The following is a 27,745-nucleotide window of genomic DNA, read 5'->3' on the forward strand; positions in this document are numbered from 1 at the left end:
GCAGTTCGGCGGCGCAGGGCCGGGGGCCGGGGGCGGCGGCGGCCCCTCGCAGCAGCTGGCCGGCGGGCCCCCCCAGCAGTTCGCGCTCTCCAACTCGGCGGCCATCCGGGCCGAGATCCAGCGCTTCGAGTCCGTGCATCCCAATATCTACGCCATCTACGACCTGATCGAGCGCATCGAGGACCTGGCGCTGCAGAATCAGATCCGGGAGCACGTCATCTCCATCGAGGGTGAGCGGAGCCGGGGGCTGCGGGAGACGGGGCGCGGTGGCTTCTCCGGCCCCGGCCGGTGGCTTCGCGGGCCTGTTCTGGCCACGCTTTCCCGGTCTGGGGGTCCTCGCGCGCCTGAGGTCGGGGCCACGCGGTTTGCCGATCTCTGGCGCTGCAGAGCCGGCGGCCAGGCTTCGCCATTTCTCGTCTGGCGACACTTTGGGGCTGGGGGGCAGGTCCCGTGCCGGGGGACACGTTTTCTGATCTGCGTGCTCCAGGCTGTGAGGCTGGCGTCGCTGCGGGGACGGGTGCGCTTGGAGCCGCGGAGGTTCCGGGGCCCTGGGTCCCGGTCTGGTCGGGCATGGCCCAGGAGGGTGGGCGCGGCGGAGAGCCTTGGCGGGCCAGGAGGTGGGGCCGCTGCCGGAGAGGCGTCTCAGCTGCCGCCCCGGCCCTGCCCGCCTCGCAGCGGTGAATCGGAGCCTGCCGTTAGTGGATGGCAGCGTTCCCGGGCCCGGCGCCCGCGGGCCCCGGAGGGTGGCGCTCCCCGAGGCCCTCTCTGCCTACGCAGACCCCGCACGCCGCGGCGGCCGGGACTGGGGCAGGCCTGGCGCGGGGCTGGGTCACCGGGGGCCGCGTGAGAGGCCTCGGCCGGGCCAGTGTCGCCTTCGCTGGGTCCAGCGCGCGCCGGACGCTCGCCGCTGCTCTCCAGGGAGCGGCTCCAGAGGCGAGCGGGGGGCTCCTGGGCGCTGACCGACCTCCAGGGACTCGGGTGCCAGGCGTCGGAAACTGGAACCGTGGGCCACTTAGTTACCCAGCGCTCCTTTCTCTAGGCTCTCAGGCCTGCACTTGGCAGCTGAGGGGCAGAGAAAGTGGGGGCACACTGCTGGCAGATGTGCCAGGACCCCTGGTGTGGTGGGGACACGCTGCATCGGCAGCACCCCCCACTTCAGCGGCATGGTGACCTTTGAGCGCCCGTGGGGCAGATGGACCTGGGCCTGGGCCATCTGCTTCCTCCTCCTGCTCCTTCCCCTTTGAATGCGGTCGCCCCCCAGCAGGTGGTTGGTTCAGAAATGCCGGGAAAGGGCAGGGCCTTTTGCTGAGGACCTGGAGTTGATGGGAAGGGGCCTGTCCACTACTGGGGTCTCACAGGAGGGCCCCACTGGCGTCTTTGTGTGAGACTCTTGGGGTGGGGTGTCCTTCCCCTGAACAACCCCTGTCTGCTTTTAGGGGTCCCCACGGCTGAGGAAGGAGTCGTTGGCTTTTTTGGGGGGGTAGGGGACCTCGTTTAGAGCTGGAGTCCCGCTCTGTTCTCGACATGATCCCCTCTGACTTCTTCCTGTCCCTTGCCCAGCCCTTGCTCATCCCTCTCCAGGCTGAGTTCACTGTGAACTAATTAGGTGACAGAAAAAAAAAAACCTCATTAGCTTGGATCTGAGTAAATGGCCTGAATCATCGGTGTGGCTGGGGACCAGGAGGTGACATCTGTGTGAGCCAGGGGCCCCCAAAAGAGAGGAGATGACCAATTTTTCCTCCTCAGTCTGAAGAGGTGGGGCGGGGAGAGCCGCCATTCCCTGTGGCTTCCCGATTTCCCCCAGAGGAAGTAAGTTCCATCAGTGCCCAGATGCCTCCCTCACCCACCCCTGCCCCCCACAGGCCCTTTTGGAGGGGAAGAGGCTTGGTGGGACAGCCATGGGGTGGTGGGTGTGGAGGAAGGCAGGCTGAGCAGGGAGAGGCAGGAGTCTCGGCTGGACGCCACCTCTAACTTCCGATTCCTTAAGAGCAATCGCCCACACCCCCTCCCCAGCTCAGGAGGTCTCTGGCCAAGCATCTTCTGTGATGTGCAAGCCAGCATTCTTGGGCCATGCTTGTGTGTTCACCCTCGTCCTGAATCCAATATGACAGATAGAATTTCCCCCTCTAGAGCCTACCCCCGTGACCAACTTCCCCACTGCGGTTTGGAAGTACCCTGCATTCCGTCTGCCACGCCTGGAAGCTCCGTGTCACCATCTCGGATTCTGGGACCTGGTGTCTCATTGTCACCAGGCCCAGCTGCTCCTCACACATCCGCTCTCAGCTCTCCTGGTCTCTATTTCCCCGCTTTTTCTTGCCAAGGCCACCTCCCTCTTTCCTCCGTCCCCCCCCATAACCCCCCCTTTGTTTTTGGCCAACCTCTCTCCTGGAACCCATCTTGATTCTCCACCTCACCCCTGCTTTCCCACTTCTGTCGCCCTAGCTTTTCCACTGTAGGCAGGCATCAAAAAGAAAAAAAAAAGCCCAGAAAACTCCTTCTCCGATTTCTGCCCTATATCCTTCCTTTCGCCATCTGCCAAACCATATTGCCGCTGTCCTGCAAACAGCATCCCCGCCTCCCCAGCGGAGGGCAGGGTGGGGGGCAGCTTCGCAGGCGGGGCGTTTCCCTGCTCACCCTAGGAGCCTGACCAAGCTCCCCCCTCAACCCCCTGCCAGGGCCCCCGCAGACCTGGGTCGAGAGGCTGTTACATAAATACATCCATCACCAGGGAGGCCGATCCTATGTTTACTAGACATGAGCCTCTTAGTGGCAAGGGATGACATTTCCCTCGTGTGGAGTAAGCCTCACTCGGTGGTGCTTTGGTGAAGGGTGTTCATCCTAACCCTGGAGGTGACCGGCGAGGTGTGGTCAGGGGTCCCTTTGGGACTGAGAAGGCTCAGTGGCACCCTGTCCTCCTGCCCTCTCTCAGCCCCTCTGAACCCTGTGGCCAGAGCAGGAAGAAGCAGAGGAACTCTGAGCTTTCCTGTGTTTCAGGACAGGATCTGGAGGGAGGGAGTTCCTTTTCCCTCCAAGGGCAAGGAAAGAGAGAACCTGTCCACTGTTAGGCCTTACGGAATGTATGAGGGTATCATCAAGAGCCAGGATGGAGGGGGAGACGGCTCACCGCCTGCGGAGCCTCTGAGCCACCCTCGCCGCCCTGGTGGGGGCACCGAGGCTTGGAGGAGTAGGGGACCTGATGGTGTGCCCCGTGTCCTAGAAAGAGGGCCTCAGAGGATCCAGGTCCAGATGGGGACAACCTGGGCACGTGGGACCCAGGTGTGCTGGGCCATGTGAGCTGGGAGCTGGGATAAGCTGTTGGGAAAGGCCGCCCTTGGGGTCCCCGCGGGTGGCCTGGAAAGGCAGGCTTGTCCCTGAGTAGCCCTGAGCTCAGAGAGGTCTGCCCCGGGGTGACACACAGCCAGGAATCAGACCATGGTCCTGGGCAGCTTTTCGTCAACTGGTTAACTTGTTCCTATGGCCCTTGGTGTTCCTGCAAGTTGTTTTTTTTTTTTTTTGAGATGTTTTAACTTATTTTAGTTTAAAAGCATGTTTTATCAATGTAACTTGTCTACAGTGTGCAAAAAAGGGCTCATCACTCAGTCATGTCCGACCCTTGGCGACCCCATGGACTGTTGCCTTGCCAGGCTCCTCTGCCCATGGGATTCTCCAGGCCAGAATACTGGAGTGGGTAGCCATTCCCTTCTCCAGGGGATCTTCCTGACCCAGGGATGGAGCCTGGGTCTCCTTCCTTGGAGGCAGATTCTTTATCATCAGAGCCACCTAGGGAAACCCCTATTGTAAAATAAAACTTAAGGAAAGTGAAGCCTTTAGCTGGTGAGCCAGGACCCAGGAGTGTGGTCCTGCTGGAGACCTGGCTTGGGGAGTGGCCCCCAGGATTGCCCTAGTCCTCAAGCTGCGAGGCCACCATGAAGAGGGAGAGAGTGAGGAGCCTGGCCTCTGCTGGGTCCAGGCCTGCCTTCCTCCAGGGGCTTTTAAGCAGTGAAATTCCTTGGTTGGGGCAGCACATGTCTGTCCTGTTACTCACTGAGGCATTGTCTGCCTACCTCCATGGGCTCCGGGCTTGGTAACATTCTAAAGGGACTCAGATAGAAAGAGGTGCGGTGTTCCTGGTTCAAATCCAGGCTAAGGGGAGAAGGTGGCCCGGAACTGTGGGCAGGGTGGTCAGAGCCTCTGCAGCTGCAGGTCTCCCCAGAGCTGTAGATTCTGTCCCTTGTTTCCTCTCCTGTGACCAGATCCCAGCAAGAGCCCTGTGATGTGGAGAGAAGCATTGGGTCCATTCTGGAGACAGAAAAGCTCTGTCCTGAGCTGATTCCCTTCTGCTCCTGGGGATAGGCATTCCCCAACCTGCTGATAACATGAGCCCGCGGGGCTTGCTGCCTCCAAGAGATCTCATTTGGTGGGTTTGGGATGGGGGCCCAGGGTGTGTAACATCCCGGGGGCCATTGTGGTAATTAGCTGCTTTGGGGAATGCATGCTTCATGGGGGACCGGTTATTGAGGACTTTGCACAAAAGAGCTCTAGGAATTCTCAAAAAGAGGATATTGGTGTGGGTGCCAGGGGCCAGGGAAAGCTGCATTTGTTCCAGATACGTGTATTAGCTCCTGCGATGTGGCCCAGTTGCATCTAGCACTGGGGAGAGCAGGAGGGGAGGGCGGGGCAGAGCCAGCACTCTGGACACTGAAGGTGAATGGATCAGCCCTTAGCAGGTCCTAGAGCGAGGCCTGGGAGTGGCAAGAGTAAAGCCCAAGTTTTAAGAAAAGCAGGGCGAAGATGAGAGGCTGGGAAAGGCTTGTCAAGACCCCAAGCCTGCAGGAACTCGGTGGGGGAAGCCTGGAGATGCCCCCCAACCCCCAACCATTTAGTCCTCCTTCACTGCGTTCCAGCTCTCTGCCAGATTTGGAAGACAGTCCATGTTCCTAAACACGCCCATGGCTGGCATGTACTGTAGCTTGCTTCTACCATTTATTTATGCATTTATTTGTTTTTGGCTGCACCAAACATGTGAGACCTTGGTTCCTTCACCAGGGATCGAACCTGCGCCCCCTGCAGTGGAAGCTGGAGTCTTAACCACTGGACTGCCAGGGAAGTCCGTACCATTTACTTCTTTAATTGAATGTGTGTGCCAGGCACGGGGTCTTGGAGGTGCTCCGTGCAGGGGGAGCAGGTGTGCAAAGGTAGCAAGGGATGGGGCTCAAGGAGCCTCAGGCTGGTCTGCGTGCCTGAGCACTGAGTCCACGGGGGGAGGACCCTGGTGCAGGAGTTTTGAACGTTTTATCCTGTATGAATTCATTTACAGCTCACCTTGTTCCAGGAATCCACTCAAGGCGGCACTTGAGCCTGCAGGAGATGGGCAGTCACTGGAGGGTTGAAGCAGGAGCTGTCTGGTTGAAGCAGGCAGGTGTTATCTGAAAGCAGGTTGGGGCTTCCCTGGTGCCTCCGATGGTAAAGAATCTGCCTGCAATGCTGGAGACCTGGGTTCAATCCCTGGGTTGGGAAGATGCCCTGGAGAGGGAAATGTCCACCCACTCCAGTATTCTTGCCTGGAGAAGCCCCATGGACAGAGGAGCCTGGTGGGCTACAGTCCAGGGGGCCGCAAAAAGAGTCGAGCACGACTGAGCGATTAACTCTTTCCCTTCTCACTCGCATTTGAGAATGAACTCTCCGTTTGGTGCCAGCTGGAGCAGAGGGCACAGGGCCACAGGGAAACCAGGCGGGAGAATTGGATGAATGAGCTCTTAGTGTCCATGCCGTGCGTTTGGCCGTGAGCCCTTCCATGCCGCTGTCAGCAGGCCTCTGATCTCAGAACCTCAGGAATGGAGGGAGGAAGGAGACCCTAGCCTGGGGGAGCTGAGGCTGAGGGGGGCCGACCCGGGGCCCTGTGAACCTAGGGGCCTGTTCAGCATCGCCTGGACACCTACCCAGGACCCTTTGGCTTGCCCCCATTCTCTGCAGGTAACTCGATTAAACAGAATAGGGGTTTTGTTGAACCAATTGCATTCTTCCTGTCGTTTAGCCGGCTTCCACCACGCAGGCTAAGGGCGCGGGACAGCTGGTTTGGCTCAGGGAGCTAAGCTCTGGGGTTATGGAAGTGGGAAGGAGAGGTGACCCGAATCACCTGCTTTGAGGTGTGGACCTTGGGCTATGCGGTGTCCCACCAGTGAACATTCCTCGCCTGCCTGCTGGAGATTGTCATGAGGCCTCTGCCGTCCCTTGCACTCTTCTTGGGTATGCACATATCATCCCCATTTTGCAAATGAGATCGCCTAGGACCTAGAAGGTGTCCCTGATGGCTCAGAGTGTAAAGTGTCTGCCTGCAATGTGGGAGACCCCAGGTTCGATCCCTGCGTCCGGAAGATCCCCTGGAGAAAGAAATGGCAACCCTCTCCAGTATTCTTGTCTGATGAATCCCATGGATGGAGGAGCCTGGTAGCCTACAGGTACAGTCCAAGTCACATCCCCAAGACCGCACAGGGACTCTGCCTGGTTTTCCAGTTCCAGGCCTAGGGCTTTTCCCCTCACATGGATGGACTAATTGAGCTCTGCTGGGCCAGGCTGACGTATAGTCAGCCGTGCTGGGTACTTCTCAGGCAAGCTTTTGACCTGGAGTTTCACTTTTGGAAGCTTTTCGAGTACAACTTAAGGGCGATTCAGAGCTCTTTTCTCCTGCCGTAGTTTTCTTCTGGATGTCTTGTATGCCCGGCTGAATGATGCCTTTTGGAGGGGGGCTCTCCCTTCTAGGAGCAGCATGGATACTGCGCGTGGTAGAAAAGATGCTCAGTCAGGAAACACTCCAAAATATTTGAACATCTAAAAAATGTAAATATATGTTTAAACGGGGAAAATAACGCCTGCTTGTTAGAACACATTCCAGCGTGATAGGAAGTAGAAACACCCCACCCTTCCCTGGGGCACCTGCTGTCTGTCTGATGGGTATCTCCGATCTGCCTCCTCTCCCGTATCTATCTACTATATCTAATTACTCCACGATCAATGATATTATTGCCGTTTCATAGCAGAAGTGGGACTCTGGAAAATACTCCACCGGGGAGAAGGGAAACCAAAACCAGAGCCGCAGATTCATGAAAGGCCTCTGTATTCAAGCACCCGTCTGGCAGCTCCCCGTTGGGGAATCCAGAGACCTGGGGTCTCCTTCCTATTCTGCAGCTGACTGGCTCTGAGAATTCAGGCCCCCAAACCTCCCTCCGCACCCTGGCCTGTCCTCCTGATCGTGGTCCTAGCCTGTGGGCCATCTGGGTCTTGGATTCCTGCTCCATGGAGGACAGATTCCATTCAGTGTGAGGTTCCGAGCTTGCCTACCTGTGCACTGTGTATGACGCACACTGCCTGGCACAGAGCAAGTGCCCGGTGCGGGCTCGTGGTGATCTGAGAGGCTGCGTGGTGCCCAGGGCAGGGCTGTGCAATCAAGCCAAGTTTGCTGGTGCCTAGATATTTGCACACTGAGATCTTTACATACCTAGATCTGTTTATTCAGATTCCCAGAAGGAAGAAAATGGTAGAGCCGTTGGGCTCGCACGACCTTCTGGGGACTTCAGCCACACGTGCCACAGTACCCCCACAGGCAAACCCTTCCTGTTTTCTGGGGCAGAGACTCCCTGTTCCCTGCCCGTACCCCATCCCTGTGAAAGGAGAAGGGAAAGGATGAAAGGATTTTGTGTGTATTTGATTACTAGTGAGAGTTAAGATTCAACAATGGTTTTTTGATCACTGTATTTTGTTGAATTTCATTCATATCCTTTATTCGTCTTCCCCGTGGTTTGTTACTCTTTTGCTTAACAGGTGTTGTCGTTTAGTTGCTCAGTCGTGTTTGACTCTTTGCAAATTCGTGGACTATAGCACGCCAGGTTTCCCTGTCCTTCACTATCTTCCAGAGCTTGCTCAAACCCATCTCCATTGAGTCGGTGATGCCATCCAGCCATCTCATCCTCTGTTGCCTCCTTCTGTGCCTTCAATCTCTCCCAGCATCAGGGTCTTTTCCAGTGAGTTGCTCTTTGCATCAGATGGCCAAAGTATTGGAGCTTCAGCATCAGTCCTTCCAATGAATAGTCAGGGTTGATCTTCTTTAGGATTGGCTGGTTTGACCTTGCAGTCCAAGGGACTCTCAAGAATCTTCTCCAGCACCACAGTTCAAAAGCATCAATTATTTGGTGCTTAACCTTCTTTATGGTTCAACTCTCACATCCATACATGACTACTGGAAAAACCAGAGCTTTGACTAAACAGACCTTTGTTGGCAAAATGATGTCTCTGCTTTTAATACGTGTGGGACAGTTTTAATCTCTGAATTCAGAGCAGGCATACATTGCTGGAGGTGAGCTGCGGTCTGGGTCTCTTTGGCGGCCCTCTGACCCTCCTGGGGCCCTGGGCACCAAGATGAGTGAGCTCACACCACGTGGTTCCAGAGGGACGTGCCTTTGCTATTTTCGTGCCTGTTTATAGTGTGTATTTTCTTTCTCTTTCTTGTTTGTCAGCGCCCCTCCTTGCCACTGTTGGCGCGCCCGCCCACAGCAATTTCTCTTTTGCCTTTTAATTTGATGTTTTGATGGCTTGCGAACCTGGAGCCCAAGCTGGTAGAGTGGGATTCGAGCCCAGCCACGGCCTCTCTGTCCGTGTCTGTGTCTGTGTGTGTGGCGGGGTGGGAGCCTGGGCACTCTGGGGGCTCCTGCTCTGCTCCTGGTGGGGGGCCCAGCCCCTCCTCTGCACGTGGCCTCTTCCAGGGAGGGGTCAACACGCTTGGACTCTTTTGGTTAAACAGGCCCTAAACGAAGACCCTTTGGTGAGAAATGCTATGAAGATTTGGTGGCTTTCAGTCCCCTCTGAAGCCCCCACTTATCTTGGTTATTGTTTCCAGACTCTTCTAGACCATTTTACATCGGATGGTGCGGTAGAATGGAGCCTGCTGCCTAGATTTGGATCCCTAACACTTAGTAGCTGTGTGACCTTCGGTGAATTCCATAATCTTTCTGTGCCTAGGCTTCCTTGTGGCTAAAATGAGGTTAACAAGCACCCATCTCATTGCTGTGAGGTTGAGTGTGTTAACGCGTGTGAAGTTTTTAGACCAGCCCCGGCTGTGTTCACAGCGGCTCCAGCCTCTGCAGGGCTGGGGCAATGACTTGGTGAGGTAGGTCATCACCTGCCGCTGTGGCTCAGCAGTCACCCTCCCTGAACCCAAGTGGGCAAGTGGGTGAACCTGGGGGGCGGAGTTGGGGTAGGTTGGTCCAGCCTGGTAGACGCTGGGCAGGGGTGCTTGGTCCCATCTTGTCTGAGGTTCCAGCTGATAGACGCAGACCCTGGACCGCAGCTGGTCACAAGGAGTGTGTCACGCAGGCACCCAGCGTTGCTTTCCTCTGACTGTTTGACTGTCGATTAGTGTATTTCCTCTAATTCAGCAACAATTACATATGCGAATTGACACGTGTAAATTCACATTTTCAGGTAGCCATAATGAGAAAGTAAAAAGATAGGCAAGAATGGATACACGTGTACGTGTGGCTGGGTCCCTTCGCTGCTCACCTGAAACTGTCACAACATTGTTCATCGGCTGTACCCCGATACAAAATAAAAAGTTTAAAACAAAAGGAAAAAGGAAATCAACTTTAATGCTGTGTTTTATTTAACCCATTGTATCTGAAATATTATCATTTCAATGTACAATTAATATAAAAATGTGTAATGAGCCATCTCACATTCTTTTTTCAACAAAGTCTTCAAGCTCCCCTGTTTTACACCCTCAGCGCCTCTCCATTTAGACTGGCCACATTTCAGAGGCCCAGAAGCCGCCAGTGGCTCTGGTATTGGAAGAATGGCTCTAATTTTATCCTGTCAGATAATGAAAGAATACCTCTTCATTGGAAAAATTGAACATAGAAGTATATCCTTTTGGATTCATCTTCCTAAAGTATTACATTCAAAAAAAATTTTTTTAAGTAATGTGACCTTACGTATGTCCTGCCGTTTTCATTCAGTCATTCAGCAAGCACTCCTTTGCCAAGCACCTGCTCAGGCCACAGCGATGGGGGGCATATACATCCATTTAGAAGTGTTACTGAATTAGCAGTGGCTTTTTGTCAGCGCAGATTTTCTTAAAACCTGAAAGTGTAACTAGCGTTGCGGGGGCTGGGGCACGAAACGTGTTCCCATCGAGGGAATTCTCAGATTTCGGAACCAAAATTCACAGAGTTCTGCTTAAGGTGGAAGGTGGGGAGCGAGCCCAGGCCCCGCTCTTTGGCAAGAAGCTGGAGGAGAGGGTGGGTGTCTGGGGAGAGAGCGCGTCCAGCCTCCTCTGAGTCAGCGTCTTGGTTGCGGATGGCTTTGCCCACGAGCCCCAGCATGGCTCACGTCACTTGGGTCTGGTGGTTTAGTCCCACGTGGCTGCTGCTCTGCCCTACTTAACGTCCCCGCCCGCCCCCTCCGCATCACGGCCAGATAATCCTGAACCCAATCCTGAACCCCAGTGAGGGGAGAAAAGGGGCGGGGAGGGACTCTCCCATCTGCCGCTGGGCCAGCGGTAGTGGGCTCGACCAGAAGTGGACATGCCACCGCACAAACCTGTCAGTATGCAGAGCTCGGGCGAATGGCACAGTCAGGGACTGGCTGACCTCTACATATCCGCCTCGGGCTGGATGGAATAAAGTGCTACACTGGGAGGTGCAGGCCTTTAGGGGAGAGTGAAGTCGCTCAGTCGTGTCTGACTCTGTGTCCTCATGGACCATAGCCTGCCAGGCTCCTCCATCCCTGGGATTTTCCAGGCAAGAATACTGGAGTGGGTTGCTGTTTCCTTTTCCAGAGGATCTTCTTGACCTGGGAGTTGAACCCAGGTCTCCCGAATTTTAGGCAGATTCCTTACCGTCTGAGCCACCAGGGAATCTGCTTAGGGAATAGGGTGCTGATTATGTAGCCGGTGGTGCAGGCCAGAGATGGTTCCGACGCAGGATTCAAGGTCACTGGGGAACAGCGGGGTGGGTGAGGCCCCCAGCTCTTTTCTAGTCGTGGTGGGGGCCTCCTTCCAGCTCACGGAGCAAGGGCGGGCTGGGTGATCCTGCCAGCCGTGGCCCCCTCAGCTGTGACCCCCAGCAGTGGTACCGGGACGAGTCACCAGCAAAGCCGCAGTGTACCCCTCACCCCATCCTGGCATCTCAGGCAGGAGCTGTTTTTGTAAGGCTTCGTTTTCCTTCTTGGTCTGTGTTCTGTCTTTGTGCTGAGTAACGTGTATATAGAACAGCGGAGAGTTCGTAAACAGACACTTACACTCAGAAAAACACGTGGAGCAGTCAGGCCCCTCTCAGCCTGCAGCCCTGGTTGTTGAATCTCTCAGGCCACTTCCGGGCCCTGAGATTAGGGAGCATACCTCCTCCCTCTCCCCCTCCCCTCCCCCTCTCCTCCCCTCCCCCTTCTCCTCCGTCTCTCCTCCCCATCAAGCTTGGAGATGAGATGCTAGTGGAACCGCCCAGGAAGGAGCATCCCGCTGTATTGCAGCAATAAACACCACCTCCTTTGCACCAACTCCTTGTTAACCTTTGTCCAGGGAGCCAGCAGGGAACATGCCGATGGGCCTGGCTGGGCAGCCTTCTGCCTTCAGGAGGCCCTTGGATAAGCCTTCCTGAGTCCCCCTCCAGCCAGCCTGCAGAGCTCTCTGCTCCCAGCCTGTCATTCAGAAGGGACATGCCATCCTGAGCTGGTGCCTACAGGCACCTCACCTCCCTCCCCAGTCCCCGTCGCCTGCTGGCTGTGGCCCTGGGGCTGCACTCTGCTCAGTGGGCTATGGGGACACTTACTACCCTTTCCCCGTGGGAAGAGCTGGGCTGTAAACCCGCCTGTTTCCAGCTCCATCACTCTCCTTTCTGGTGCAAGGCCCTGGTCTGTCCCCCCCGACCCCCCAAGACTCCCCTGGCCTGGTCCCTTGTGGACCTGGAGCCATGCGTGTCTCGCCCCTGCTGGCCCCGAGCTGGTATCCACCCAACTTGATGTCTCCCTTCTGGATGCTGAGCCAGTGGCAGGCGGGCCTCGGGCCCCCAGCCTGGTGGTGACCGGTGACCAGGGCCCTCCCTGCTCAGTTCAGAGCCCAGGAGCCCTGTGGGGCCTGGGGGTCTCTCGGGGAGCCCGGTACCACCTGTAGTGGCCCGGAGCAGCCAAGGATGGGGAGAGGGGTTGTCAGGGGCCTGAGGTGGAGCTGGGCTGGGAGGAGGCCATCTGTAGCAGGGCTCAGCTTCTCTCTCCCAGGCCTGTCTTCCCGGCGGCCGAGTCTGGGCTGTGTGCTCTGCGCCCGGCTCCAGCCCGGCCTGCACCGGCATGGCCCCCAGCTGACCCCCGGAGGGTGGCAGCGGCGTGTGGAGTTCTCTGTCCTCTCCTTCCTCCTCCAGGGCTCAGAGCTCGGTCAGAGCTGCCAGGTCATGGAGAGCTCGGTGTCTTGCTTTCCAGCACATCAGCCAACGCAGCTCTTAAACACCCCACAGATGTGTGGGTGCAGCCGTCCTTCCACGTGACCCTGGGGGGCGGTGGGGACAGGAAGGTGGTCACATTCTACCCCACTTTGTGACCCTCGCCCGCCACCAGCGGGCCTGAGACCAAGGGAGGGACACCAGCCAGCATCCGGGTCTCGGGTGGGTGCGGTGGGCGGACAGGCCCTGTGTGGGTGGGTAGGGGGGCAATCTGGTTGAGTCCAGGCCCAGGGCACCGGTGACATCAATACGGAGACCCTGACCCAGGTCCAAACAGCTTAACAGCGACCCGGTGAGGGGGCAGGGTGCCCGGGAGACCAGGAGAGAGTCCTTCCTCTGTCTGCAAGGGAAAACGCGTCCTGGAGGATGAGGGGGCTGGGTGGTCCAGGTCGGGAGCTGTGTGTGTGGTGGTGGGGTCGGGGAGGGGCAGGAGGGGGAGGCCCTTCCGAATTCTGAACCAGGTGCCTTGGGCACTGTCACTACCTTTCCTTCTGGTGAAAAAGTGAAAGTTGTGAGTTGCTCAGGCAAGAAGACTGGAGTGGGCTGCCATTCCCTTCTCCAGGGGGTCTTCCCGACCCGGGGATCCAACCCAGATCTCCTGCATGGCTGGCAGATTCTTTACCGTCTGGGCTGGGGAAGCCCTTCCAGTGAGTGAAAGTCACTCAGTCGTGTCTGATTCTTTGCGACCCCTATAGTCCATGGAATTCTCCAGGCCAGAATACAGGAGTGGGTAGCCTTTCCCTTCTCCAGGGGATCTTCCCAACCCAGGGATCAAACCCAGGTCTCCCGCATTGTAGGTGGATTCTTTACAATCTGAGCCCTTCCATGGTGCCCCCTAAACTTGATCAAGGGTACAGTTGATTTCTGTAGCAAGTGGGCTACAGGCCCCAGAGCAGCTCAGCCAGGAGTGGGCTGTGTGTGGGGGTCCCTCTGCTTCTGAGCAGGAATGGTTAGGTACCAAAGATAAATCATATTTCTCAGAGAGTGCGCCACGTGCCAGGGGAGGCGGGTGGGAGGGGGAGCCCGCGGCGTGCCTGGCTGCCGTGAGAGGTGCTGGGAGACACTGTTTTACCAGAGTCGTGATCGTATTAGGAAAATCGCTGGCGTCGTGTGTTTTTAAACTATTCACAAGTGCCACCCCACACTCCAGCACTTTGTTTGTATGGCAGACGTCGTAAGAATGACAGCTTTTGCTCTGGCACTGGGGAGCAGCAGGTTCTGAAGTAAGGGGTGGCACATCAGATCTGTTTCCACTACATGTACCCCTCCGTGCCTGCTTGTGATTCCTGAGACTGCCTTGGGGTGTTGGCGCCCCCACCTTGCAGATGAGGGACCCAAGGCCCGCAGACGTGACAAAGGCAGGATCTGGACCTAGGACATCCGGTCTCAAATGCTGGGCTCTGAGCCGTCACGCGCTGCTGCACCGTGGAAAAGATAAAAGCTCTGAAAAATACAGGAGGAAATCAAAAGACTATTGTCTCATCCTGGGATGAGAGGATCCTCTTAAGCCAGACAGGAAACCCGGAACTCATAGACGGAAAGACGGACTGATTTTTTTCCCCCCCCTGAGCCTTTTATTTTGGAAAATAGCTACCTTGAATGATTCATGGTTAACATCTACCTGTTTGCTTTCCCTCTGTCTCTCTCACACGTTTTTTTTTTTGGTGGAGGTAATGGTCAGTAGTTGTGGACACAATGGAGCTTGTCCCCCAAGCACTCTAGCGGGCATTTCCTATGAACAGACAGTCTTTCTACATGACTTCACAGCAGGGTCATACCTAACAAGATGAGTGAGGACTTTCAACCATCACTGGATAGCTCATCCATAACCCAATGTCCTCAGATCAGTTCAGTTCAGTCGCTCAGTCGTGTCCGACTCTTTGCGACCCCATGAATCACAGCACGCCAGGCCTCCCTGTCCATCACCAACTCCCGGAGTTCACTCAGACTCACGTCCATCGAGTCAGTGATGCCATCTAGCCATCTCATCCTCTGTCGTCCCCTTCTCCTCCTGCCCCCAATCCCTCCCAGCATCAGAGTCTTTTCCAATGAGTCAACTCTTCGCATGAGGTGCCCAAAGTACTGGAGTTTCAGCTTTAGCATCGTTCCTTCCAAAGAAATCCCAGGGCTGATCTCCTTCAGAATGGACTGGTTGGATCTCCTTGCAGTCCAAGGGACACTCAAGAGTCTTCTCCAACACCACAGTTCAAAAGCATCAATTCTTCAGCACTCAGCCTTCTTCACAGTCCAACTCTCACATCCATACACGACCACTGGAAAAACCATAGCCTTGACTAGACCAACCTTTGTTGGCAAAGTAATGTCTCTGCTTTTGAATATGCTATCTAGGTTGGTCATGACTTTTCTTCCAAGGAGTAAGTGTCTTTTAATTTCATGGCTGCAGTCACCATCTGCAGTGATTTTGGAGCCCCCCAAAAATAAAGTCTGACACTGTTTCCAGTGTTTCCCCATCTATTTCCCATTAAGTGATGGGACCGGATGCCATGATCTTCGTTTTCTGAACTAGTTTATGGGGTCACAAAGAGTCAGACACGACTGAGTGACTTTGACTCACTCACTAGGCTAGATTTGTTGTGCTTACGAAGGCGCTCTTGGAACGGAACTTGTTCGTATGTATATAGTAAACGTATATGTAGTGTTTAGTGAAAGTCGCTCAGTCGTGTCCAACTCTTTGCAACCCCATGGACTATACAGTCCATGGAATTCTCCAGGCCAGGATACTGGAGTGGGTTGCTGTTCCCTCCTCCAGGGGATCTTCCCAACCCAGGGATTGAACCCAGGTCTTCTGCATCGCAGGCAGATTCTTTACCAGCTGAGCCACGAGGGAAGCACGAAACATCGTACTGATTGCGTAATAGTTTGAGTTTACTGAGTCCCAGACTCCCAAGCCTCCCTCCCCAGCCCCCACCCCCTTGGCAGTCCTGAGCCCGTTCTCTCTGTTTCTGTTTCAGAGATATGTTTTGTGTCATAGTTTAGATTCCACGTATACATGATGTCATACGATACTTGTGTGTTTGACGTGACTTTGCTCTAGCATGACAGTCTCTGGGTCCATCCGTGTTGCTGCCAGCGGTGTTACTGCATTCTTTTTTGTGGCTGCCGAGTGTCCCATAATGTGCACCGCATCTTTGTCCATTCACCTTTCAGTGGGCATTCAGGTTGTTTCCATGTCTCAGTTCAGTTTAGCCGCTCAGTCGTGTCCGGCGCTTTGCAACCCCGTGGGCCGCAGCGCGCCAGGCCTCCCTGTCCGTCACGGGCTCCTGGAGCCCGCCCCCCCACCTGCACTGACCAGGCTAGTGTTGATAGTGCTGCTGTGCGCACAGGGGTGCAGGCATCCGCCAGAATCACAGTTTTGACCCAGTTTCCCACGAGTGGGATCGCTGGACCTTATGGCAAGCCTTATTTTTGGCTTTTTGAGGAACCTCCATGCTGTTTTCTGTAGTGGCCGCACGCACCAGTGTGCATTCCCACCAGCCGTTGTCGGGGGGGTTTCCTTTTCTCCACACCCTCTCCAGCGTTTATTATTATAGACATTTTAGTGGTGGCCATTCTTACCTGTCCATCATGCAGACTCTTGAAGAGTCTGGGGCAGGTTTTCTCATAGAAGGCCATGCCCTGATTCAAATGCTGGGGCCAGTTGGTGTTTTTTAACTTGTTCTTTTATCCCCGCTTGCTGCCCATGACCTGAAGTGAGGTGGGTGGGGGCGGGGGTGGGCTTTGGTGAGATCTAGGTTAAACCTTTTTGACAGGAATACCTCCTGTTGTGGCATGTCAGGTTCTGTTCTTGGTGATGCTAAAGAGATAATTACCAGATCTCCTCATCCTGAAGGCCCCTTGCTTCCCCCTTTGTAATTCACAGTCTGTGGGGTGAGACTTCTGCCCCTGGGAAATAAACTGCTCCCAACAGCTCTCACTCAGTGGTTTTCAGCGCATCAGTGACCTGAATCTGTCCTGTTAGAGTTGCCACGTGGTGATTTTTCTCATCTGGACTTGCCTTCTGCAAGTCTTAGCTGGTATTCTTCTGTCAGTAAATGCCCTTGGCTGTTTTTAGTATCGCTCTTGTCTTGTGGATATTTGTTGTCGTTCAGATGTTATAATCAATTACAAAATTAACAGATTTAATTACATTTTTGTAGACTACAGTAAGAGAATTCGCTTGCCATGAACATATGCCAGATAAATGGTTAAGATGCTTGTTACACAAAGAATTCCTCTAATTTTTTTTTTTTTTTGGTTGCACTGGTGGCTTGAGGGATCTTACTTCCCAGCCAGGGATTGAACCTGGGCCCTAGGCAGTGAAAGCACAGGGTCCTGACCACCAGACCTGCAGGGAATTTCCTCCTCTAAATTAAGAAAAGAATTTTAAAACCCCAAAGACAATTAGACAAAGAATAGAACCAGGTAGACAATGAGAAGAGGAAATGTAAATTGTTGGTGACCATGAAAAGGCACTTAGCCTCAAAGTAAGCAGGGGAACGCAGATCTGAAGAGCAAGGTACTGGGTTCCCCCTTTAGAAGTGGAAGCTGAGCTGATGACTTCTGATGCTGGTGAGAGTGGCAGTGCGTTGCTGGTGGGGGACTGGTCGGTGGTGGGGTGGGGGGTGGATTGCTGCCTCCTGTTTGGAAGAGTCATCAGGCATTATCCATGGACATGAAAAATTCATAGTTTTCTTTGAACTCAACTCTTCTACTTTGGGGCATGTAACCTATGAAAGAACATACATAGGTACACAGGTGTTGGTTACAGCTTTGCTTGTAGACATTTAAAAAAAAGGAAGCAACCTGAAGGTCCTCAGTAGGCTTTAAGCGTGAGTGAGGCTCATGCCCATGGGCTGGGGATGGTTGCCAGCCCATTCCATGAGCAGCTGCTCCAGCTGCCCAGGCCGGGTGTTGTGGTGAAGTGCTAAGTCCAGGTCCTAGCCTTGGGGTTCTGGTAGGGGGAGGGGACACTCATTCTGGAAGCTTCCACATGAAAGAAAGAGAAGGGGGCAGAGGACCAAGGGCAGGTTTCTGAGCATGTTGTGAATGTGCTTTTTTAAAACGGATGATATTTAAATTTTTTTTCTTCCTTTATTTCTTTGCACGGTGTCTTCATTGCTGCATGGGCTTTCTCTAGTGGTGTGTGGGCTCCAGGTTGCTGTGACTTCTCTCGTTGCAGAGCACGGGCTCTAGAGCGCAGGCTCAGTAGTTGAGGCTTATTGCTCTGTAGCATGTGGGATCTTCCCAGACCAGGGATCGAACCCGTGTCCCCTGCATTGGAAGGCGGATTCTCAACTACTGGACCACCAGGGAAGCCCCAGGAATGTGCTTTTATACCCCCAAATAAAATTCTAAAAAGGTTGGCAGAGTGCACATTTATTTGACTAGCCCCAGCCCTCTTTCTTCTTTCAGGTCCCACAGACCTGGGTTGGAAAGCTCTTGGGAGCCCTGCTCAGGCTGTGCAGTGACCCAGAGCGGCTGCAGGTGGGGGACTTGGGGCCTTCGGGGCCGAGGGTTCAGCCAGGAGAGTGCAACAACAACCCCCTCACCCCCTGTCTTTCTCACTCAGCAGCTATTTCTTCCCTCACCCAACCCTCATCCCTCACCCAGCCCTCATCCCTCACCCAGCCCTCATCCCCAGCTGGAACAGTCTTCCATTTCCTCTGTTTCATTTTCTTTGTACAAAAGTAGTGTATTCTCTACAGGCATTTTAGGAAACAGGGTGAAACACACATTTCACAGACAAATAGAAACAGAAAAAAAAAAATCACTGCAGGGCCTAACTGCCAGAGTCGGCTTCTGTCATCATTTTGACATGTTCATTTTTCCCTCTGTGTTTTAAGACAGGTCCATGTTCCCTGGTGACTCAGCTGGTAAAGAATCCGCCTGCAATGCGGGAGACCTGGGTTTGATCCCTGGGTTGGGAAGATCCCCTGGAGAAGGGAAAGGCTACCTGCTCCAGTATTCTGGCCTGGAGAATTCCATGGACTGTATAGTCCATGGGGTCGCAAAGAGTCGGACACGACTGAGCAACTTTCACTTTCTCTTCACTTTCTGTGTTACATACAATTTTGTATCTTACTTAAAAAAAAAAAAAGATCATAAGGGTTGCTGCTTTGATAAGTAAAAGTCTCCGCAGACATTATTTTATTTAATTATTAATTTATTTATTTTCTGGCCATGCCACCTGGCACGTGGGGTATTAATTAGTTCCCTGACTAGGGATCAAACCCGAACCCCAAGCACTGAGTCTAAACCACTGGACCGCCAGGGAAGTCCCCAGATGCTATTTTAAATGGTTGTGCGATGTCCCACCGTCTGCAGACACAGTCGCTGAAGCCCTCACTTCCGTGTTGGTGGACACTCTGGTTCATATCACTGTTTCAGAAGTGCTGGACTTCTTTCGGCCTCAATCTTTGTGTCCACATCAGAGGGTCTCTGTTGGAGCCCCTGTGGCTTTCAGTGTGAGGGGCAGAGGGCTGAGCTTCTGGGGAAGGGGGCTCACACACTTGCCAGCATGGGCCTCATGGACACAAAAGTCCTGTTAAGGGTTTGGTAGGTGAGAAGTGGAACTTCATTTTTAATTTCTATTTCTTTAAGTCCTAACTGAGAGTGAGCAATTTCCATGTAAATTGCCCATTTGTACTTGCTTTACTTTGTTAAGATTTTATGTTTGTTTTTTTTTTTTTTAAGTGACGTCTGTATGCTTTGCATGTTGGTGTGATGTTAACCCATTAGCATAGTCACATTTTTTATCCAGGTGTTAATTTCCCCTTCGGGGGTTTCCCACATGGCTCAATGGTAGAGAATTCATCTGCCAGTGCAGGAGACACAAGAGATGTGAGTTCAGTCCCTGGGATGGAAAGATCCCCTGGAGAAGGAAATGGCAACCAACTCCAGTGTTCTTGCCTGGAGAATCCCATGGGCAGAGGAGCAAGGGCGGGGTGGGTGCGGGGATGCTACAGTTCACGGGATCCCAGAGTCCAACACCACTGAGCGACTAAGCACAGCATAGTCACATTTTTATCCAGGGGTTGATTTCTCTTTAGCTGTATCTTCTCTTAGGGTTTGTTTTTTTTAAACAATTTTTTTTCATTTAGGACTTTATTTTTATGCCATGAAACTGTCGATCTCCTCTGTCCTTTAAATCCTGGTTGCAAATGGCATCTCTCAGGACCTAGCACAGCGCCCCCTGCAGCTTGACTGCAGCTCCACAAAGGCAGACTCCATGGCCAGTGGGCTCTCCCCTCCCCCACCGCTGCCCGGCCAATCTGCTGGGGGCGGGATAGGGTCGGCGTGTTTGGGGTGGGGTCCCAGGGCGGCGGAGCCTGGTGGGCTGCCGTCTATGGGGTCACACAGAGTCAGACACGACTGAAGCGACTTAGCAGCAGCAGCTGGTGGCTGAGATCCGAGGCCCCAGGCTTCAGAGAAGTGGTAGGCCGGTTGAGGCAGGCATGCAGGGGAGCGCAGGTGAGGGTGCCCAGAGGAGAGGTGGAAGGGACCTGCCCTCCTGGGGTCTCCAGGCTCAGGATGGACGTTTGAGAAGATGGTTTGCAGGGACCCCTCCCCCTCTGCCCTGCGTGTCATCCGGCTGTGGCTAATGGCAAACCGAGGAGAGGGAGGGGGTCCATCGGCGGCTCCTGGTGGGCTCTGCCTGTGGTGTGAGTTCACGAAGCAGGGCGGGTCTGCCTGTGACCTTGACCCCTGCGCCCTTCTCATCTCTCAGCCGATGGCCGCATGGGGAGGGTGCACTCGGCCAGGCAGTCTCTAAAGCTCCCTTGGAGGTGGCCTCCTGTGAGCCCCATGCGGTCACCATGGTTTCCTCGCGCTGTTTCATGGTGATGCTGTGGCCCAGGGACCCAGGCCTCGTAGCTGATTGCCTGGCAGGGCAGGGAGTTGCCAGCTGAAGATAGACGGGGTAGAATTAAGAGGGAAGCCAGGTCTCTGATGCCACTGAGCATGCACAGGCCAGGCCTCTCAGCTGCGTGGAGATGTGCCTCGTCACCGCCTACATGCCTGGCGCCCTCAGGTGCGATGCCTCCCCCACCCCGGCTCCAAGGATGCGAGAAGATCCTGGGCAGTACAGGCACCTCGGTGGACAACGACCAGCTCCACAAGGTCATCCGTGAGCTGAAAAGAAAGAACGTCCCAGACATCACGGCCCAGGGTGTCGGCAAGCTGGCCAGAGCACCTGCTGGCCGGGGACCGTGTCTGTCTCCACTGCCCCAGGATCTGCAGAAAGACTAGAAGGAGGAGCCAGAGGAGTCAGACATAGGGTTTGGCTTATTCCACTAGAGTCCCGCTCCTCTGCAAATAAAACCCTTTTACTTTAAAAAAAAAGAAGAAGAAGAAGAAAGCCTGAAAACCAACTGCCAGGTGCCAAGGCTCTGATTGCCACTCCCAGTCGCTCTGTGATAGAAGTGGGCTGGTGGGACTGGGAGCGCTTGCTGGTGCTATGCAGAAAGTGTGCATTTGAACCGGCTCCTTGGGGCTGGACAGTGGAACCCTTGCAGGGTGGTGGGGACAGGGTGTTGCAGTGTAGGCCCTACTTTTGTATCCTCTGTAATGGGAATTCAGATGCTTTTATTTATTTACAGCTTTATTTTATTGACATAGTTGATTTACGATGTTGCATTTCTGGTGAACAGCAAGGTAATTCAGTTACACACATATAATCTTTTTCATATTTTTTTACATTATGGTTTAGTACAGGATATTACATTGATATTGATCTTCCTCTGGAGGAGGAAATGGCTACCCACTCCGATATTCTTGCCTGGAGAATCCCCATGGACAGAGGAGCCTGGCAGGCTGTAGTCCATGGGGTTGCAAGGAGTTGGACATGTCTGAGCCCCTGAGCACGCACGCCTTGAATATAATTCCCCATGCTATTCCCTCGCTGTTTATCCATTCTCTACATATGATAGTTTGCATCCGCTAATCCCAAATTCCCATTCCTTCCCTCCCTCACCCAGAATTCAGATGCTTTTCAACTTTGGTCCATTAGACTCTCAAACTAGCCGAGTCTTTATTCTTAATAGTGTGCGCTGATCCTCAGCCCCCCTTTCCTTGAGACCCTGAACTTATACATCTGTACTGGAGTTCCCAGGTCGAGGAGTACTCCTCTGTCTTGCAGCAAAAACGGTACAAGTATTTGAATACTGTATTGCGTCTCCCCTTTATTAAAATATTTTACTTCTATTTAAAAAAGTTGAAAGCAGACTTATGAACGTGTTGATGCTGCTGATAAAGGACTGAAGAGCTACAGACTGAATGCATTTTTGAAACCTGTTGGACTGGAAGAGGCAGATTTTTAGCTCATGGGATTCGGCTGGACCGTTGTTCAGTTCTGAAGGAAGAGAACAACCTTTAAAGACAGATAAAATGCAGGACACGTGTCTAAACTGGGATGAAAAGGCTGAGTGCCTCAACAGGGCATGCAGTTTGACCTTCTGAGGCCAGAGTCCCCTCAACCCACCGCAGTGAGGCTCACCCCACCTTCAGGGTCGTCGGAGGATTCTGAGGGATTTGGGGATGCACACGGTGTTCCTGTCCTCTTTGGGGGAAGGCTGTTGAAAGGCAGCAGAATTTTCTCGGCGGAACACATGGTCCTCAGTCGTGATGCTTCTCAGCAGGGAGCTATGTCTTGTCTGTCTGGCCTCCCTCGGGGTTTTAGGGTGAGGTTAGGAGGCCGGTTTTTCCAGGAGTCATGTATGGATGTGAGAGTCGGACTATAAAGAAAGCTGGGCACCGAAGAATTGATGCTTTTGAACTGTGATGTTGGAGAAGGCTCCTGAGAGTCCCCTGGACAGCAAGGAGATCCAGCCACTCCACTCTAACGGAAGTCAATCCTGAATATTCATTGGAAGGACTAATGCTGAAGCTGAAGCTCCAATACTTTGGCCACCTGATGCGAAGAACTGACTCCTTGGAAAAGACCCTGATGCTGGGGAAGACTGAAGGCAGGAGGAGAAGGGGACAACAGCGGAGAAGGGGACAACAGCAGATGAGATGGTTGGATGGCATCACCGACTTGATGGACATGAGTTTGAGTAAGCTCTGGGAGTTGGTGATGGACAGGGAGGCCTGGCGTGCTGCAGTCCATGGGGTCGCAAAGAGTCGGACACACCTGAGCGGCTGAACTGAACTAGGAGGCCGGTAGGGGCCGTACAGAGGGGACTGAGCCTTGCTCAGACTTGGTGGACAGGAAGAAAAATGAAGAAATTGCTATCGAGTAGCTGGCTTGCTGCCAGAAAGCCTGTTTCCAGGCGGTCTTTGATCCTCCCAGCTTTCCATGGGAGAGGGGACACAGTCCTTGGGGAGCTCTCTGACTCCGGGACTTAGCAGCTGGAGCAGAATTCCCCAGGGGGGTCTGGGAAGGGGCTCCTTTCTCTGTGCTGGGCCCCTGGAATCTATAGCGCCTGTAGGTTTTTTACATCCCTCTTAAAGTTCTCGGTAAAGAATCTGCCTGCCACGCAGGAGACCCAGGTTCGATCTCTGGGTTGGGAAGATCTCCTGGAGAAGGGAGTGGCTACCCACTCCAGTATTCTTGCCTGGAGAATCCCATGGACAAGAGGAGCCTGGTGGGGCTACAGTCCATGGGGGTTGCAAAGAGTTCAACACATGACTGAGTGACTAACAGTTGAAGTGCTAAGGAGGATCCTTGGCTTGTAGATGGCCATCTTCTCCTCATGTCTCTTCACATTATACTCCCTCTGTGCATAACTCTCTGTGTCCAAATTTCCCCTTTTTATCAGGACACCAGTCATAGGGAGTGGGGCCCACCTGAATCCAGGGGGACCTCATCTCAGCTAATCCCTTTTGCAACCACCCTATTTCCAAATAAGGTCACACTGTCAAGTACCAGGGGCTAGCACTTCAAAATACAGATCTAGGGGGAACCCAGTTCAGTCCACGACAGCTTTCATCGGATTTTCAGAGAAAGACATGATCCAGAAGAGCCTCAGGATCTCTGAGGTCGGCCTCTGTGGTCTCTTGGGGAAGAGATGGAGGGACCGATAATCCACAGGCCTGAGCTGATGGGGAACTGGCTCCCGGGACTGGAGAGAAGAGGGCGCCTGTGTGTACAAGCGCGGCCTGGGGCTTGGGGCATCAGTTCAATCCACAGGCCCGAGCTAATGGGGAATTGCTGAGGTGTCCAGCTATATTGGTCCCCTGCTGCGTGCCAACTAGGCTCCAGACCCTCCACAAACACATCACTGCATAGCAACTTCAGCTGGAAGGGGGATTATCCCCGATTTACAGACTAAAAACCCCGAGACCCACTGACGTTCAGGGAACTAGACAGACGCAGAGCCAGTAGCTGCCAGAGGCTGAATTTGCACCCATGTTTTCTTGGTTCTGGAGTACGTGTCTTGCCATCACACCCCTGTCCATCTCCACTTTGGATCTGATCTCGAGTGCGATTTATCTCAACAGACTGTCCCAGCCAGGGACCACTTTCGTCAGCCTGCCATCCTCCCCACAAGGGGAGCAAAACCCAGGGTATGCAGTTTATGCTTAGCAGCTAAGACGAAATGTTCTTCATTCCTTCATTGACTCATTAATTCATTCAGAGAATCACCACGCGCCACCCGTGTGGCCCTGTTCGCCTCCCTCGGCTCAGCGGTCAAGGGGCTTGATGGACCCGCATGGCTGGCCACTGCCAGGGTCCCCACTCCTTCCCAGGCAGCACAGCTGGCAGCCCCCTGGGCTGCAGGAAGATGTTTTGCTGCCACCTTGTGGTCAAGAAGACCCCAGCCGGCTGTCAGCAGGAAGCTCACCCTTGCTGGGCCCCGAGAAGGACCTCCCCAGGCTCCTTGGCTCAGTGGCCTCAGATGGGCGCGCCTCCACGCTTATCAGTGGATCATCCGGCAGATATTTGAGAGGGACTAGGTACAAGTTTCCATGGGATTCCTGGGCCGAGGCCACCCTTCCTCCCACCATGGCACTGCCCCTCTGCACAGCATGCCTTTGCAGGGGGCTTTCGATTTCTCCCGAGACATCCTCGGTTTAGTTGTCTCCGCTGCCCCCAGGCCACAGCCACACCCGCAGGTGCCCTCTTCTCTCAGTCCCAGTACCCAGTCCAGCGCACCCAGCTGAGTTAGCTCTTCTCCTTCTGACCTGCCTTTGCTCTGGGCTGCTCATGGCTCAGCCTCCAGGGACCCCTATCTGTTCTCACCCAGGACCATGCCCAGGAATGAAAGAGATTGCGTCTTCAGTTCCCCCAGAACCTTCCGTGGGGTCTCTGTGCAACAACTTTAGCCTGGCATTTCTGATGACCTTAAGCACCAGAGAACTGACACGAGAGCCAGCTTTATGGGGTTTCCGTTTGGTTGGTGTGGCCCTAGCCTAGAGCTTTTCAGGACTGCCCTACTTTCCTTTGGGTTGTGTTGAGTGAGCTGTTGGCTGCTTCTCTTTGGAGTCGAGTCTTGTGAGATGGAACACAGAGACCCTGTCCATGACCAGGGGCGGTGGCGGTGGCTGATGCCAACGAGGAGGAGAGGTGTGCGCCTGTCCCGATCTCCTTTCCGGGGTCTTTGTCTGAGCCGTTTATGTGCAGGCCGGTGCCCTTCTCTTGTCTAGTCTCCCCAAGTCAGGAAGGGTTTCTGGGAAGAAGTAGGAAGGAGTCAGCCAGACAAGGAAGAGGAAGCTGTGCCAGGTTTAGTTCTTCATGGCTCTGCTGAGGCTTCATTGCTGTGCCGGCTTTTCTCTACTTGCGGGGAGCAGGGCTCTTCTCTGGCTGGGATGTGTGGGCCTCTCGTTGCAGAGCACAGGCTCTAGGGTGCGCCCGTTTCGGGAGTTGGAGCACAGGCTCAGTAGCTGTGGCACACGGGCTTAGTTGCTCCAAGGCATGTGGGATCTTCCCGGGTTAGGGATGGAACCCATGTCTCCTGCGTTGGCAGGCGGAGTCTTTACCACTGAGCCAGCAGGGGGGCCCCAGGCTCAGCATTTTGCCTGGACCAATTCTGCAGGTGCAGTGGGAGCCCAGAGCCGGTGTGCCCTCTGAAAACGGAAGGTGTTCTTTCACCTTCTGGCCTGGGCATGGCTGCCTGCCTTCCTGGAGCCTGTGTGTGTGTGTGTCTGTGTGTCTGGTGTCTGTGTGTGTCTCTGTGTGTGTGTCTATGTCTCTGTGTATATGTGTCTCTGCGTTTGTGTGTGTGTGTCTCTGTGTATATGTGTCTGTGTGTGTCTGTGTGTGTGTGCGTGTGTCTGTGTCTCTCTGTGTGTCCCTGTGTATATGTGTCTGTGTGTCTGTGTGTGTATGTCTGTAAGTGCGGGCCTTTTACTCTCCTGTTCCGTCCTGCTTCTCTCCGCCTGAGGGTAGCCAGTTGGGTTCTAAAGCAGCTCACCCCCCTGTTGGGCACCTTGTCCTCTGTCCCCCTTTAGTGCCCCTTTGCCTCTGATAGCTGCTGTCCTGTGCATGCATTTTCATTGGCTCGGGAAGAGGGTTTGGAATGAGCCGCCTTATTCTGTGGGGGAGGGGTCATCCCGTATGTGTGCGTGAGAAAGGGCAGACAGACTGATATGAACAAAGATAGGGAAGTTCGGTGTGTGAGGCTTAAACTTGGGAACGTGAGTCAGGATTCCTGGGTTGCATTCTTGTCTCCACGCCTGAAGGATCCTGGGAAGGGCTCTTCTGCAGAACCGACTATTATGTGGGGGAAATGTTACCCTAGAGAGGAAGGCGCCATCCTCATCACCATTAATAACCAGTCCCAGGAAAATACAGAATCACCCCACAGGGCCCCGGAGATCCAGCCCAGGACTTGGAAGTTTCCAGCTCGAGGTTCCGCAGGAGCACCCAGGATGGAGGCCCTGCCTTCCTCAGGCATTCCCCCACCCCAGCCCCCTCTGGAATGTGCCACTTTTATCTTCTACTTTGCTTCTGACCTGGACCGTGGAATTCTAAAGCTGAGAGGGACAGATAGGTTGGGAGTTGGGTTGGACTGGGGCTGGAGCAGACCTGGGAGTATTATGTCTTCAGAGGGAAACGCAAGCCCCCTCAACCTTGCCACTACCTAAACTGGTTTGTCCTCATCTGCTTGTGGTCCTTGTGGATTATGCTAAACTGCTCCATCTCCAGGACCCCGGAGAGGACTGACACTTAAATGGTTAGTGGAGAGCACAGCACAGCAACGACCTACCCTCTGCCCCGTCCTGGAGGAAGTCCTGGAGGAAGTCCTGGAGGAAGTCCTGGAGGAAGCCCTGCATTTAACGAGTGCCTGGGACAGCCCACGAAGGGCTTAGGTGCTTGGAGTCAGCCTCCCACGGGGTCTGCAGTCTGCAGCTTCACCTCTGCACAGCCTCTGGACAGGAGGAGGTGGGTCAAAGAGCTGGAGGAGCCAGGAGACTTGAGGGGCTCAGAAGTGAGTCACTCATCTGGAACGATCCGGTTCAGGTCCCAAGGTTATCTTCTGATTTTCTGCCGCCCTTGGGCAGGACAGCACTTATCCTACCTAGTCCAGGTGATTTTATAGTCTTCAAGGAAGAAGATAGCCTCAGTCATTAACAGAAGAGCTGACTGAAACCACCAGCAACTCGGATTCGCAAGTTTCCCAACCTCAGACTGAGCCAAGAGCCAAGACAGCATCACCTCGTTCAGGCTCCATGTTTTCCAGATAAGAAGCCCTCAGTGTAACTCCTGACTCATAATTTAGGCTTTTACCAGCTCCCACCCTGGTAAATCATCTTCTGGTTCTTCCCTGGAGAAAAGAGCGAATGGCCCGCTTCTCTCCAAAACCGAGCCCAGCGCATGCTGTGCCCAGGACTGTTATTTATTTGGCCTGCTCTTAATGACAGCTCCTCTCCTACCTGCCCCAACTGAGGAGGAGCCCTGGGCTGGAATTTCCTGTTTTCTGAGGGCTCGGGGCCCCCGCCGCCGCCGTTCCCGGGTGTTCCAGGCCAGGCTTGCCGCCTCTCTCGGCGCTGGGCTGGCTCCCGGCCTCTCCAGGTCTGGGCTTGCCGGCTTGCGAGGTGGAGGCGTTGAAGGACTCAGTCGGCCGACACCAGGTGCCCAGAGGCCGGAGGTCCGTGCGCCCCGGCCGCGGCCCCGGCCCGGGCCCAGCCCCGCGCCCCTCGCCATGGGCCTGGCCCTCGCCCGCGGGCCCTGAGCATGGAGCGGGGCTGGCTGCCGGCGGCCAGCTGCAGCCGGGAGCGGCCCGCCGCCTGCCGCCGCGCCCTCAGCGTCTGCGACTCGCTGGACCTGCACGGCGCCCCGGCCGACCGCGCCGCCTCCGCCCTGCAGGCCGCCCTGTGCGCTGCGCGCG

At 54.6% G+C, this 27,745-nt stretch overlaps 1 protein-coding gene across 3 annotated transcripts in view; it reads left to right on the forward strand.

The window, feature by feature from the left end:
• The first annotated feature begins 8 nt into the window (after positions 1–8).
• The window catches only part of AGAP3 (ArfGAP with GTPase domain, ankyrin repeat and PH domain 3), a 56,689-nt gene continuing 28,952 nt past the window's right edge, over positions 9–27,745 (forward strand). For 2 of the 3 annotated variants that reach the window (XM_040260327.1, XM_040260328.1), the window contains exon 1: positions 39–230. The gene's annotated coding sequence lies outside the window, so the exon portion shown is untranslated. Of the gene's footprint in view, positions 231–27,745 lie in introns of all 3 variants that reach the window. The other variant, XM_040260326.1, reaches the window with a different exon arrangement.

Source organism: Oryx dammah, unplaced genomic scaffold (genome assembly GCF_014754425.2).
Source record: "Oryx dammah isolate SB20612 unplaced genomic scaffold, SCBI_Odam_1.1 HiC_scaffold_18, whole genome shotgun sequence".
NCBI classification, from domain to species: Eukaryota; Metazoa; Chordata; class Mammalia; order Artiodactyla; family Bovidae; genus Oryx; species Oryx dammah.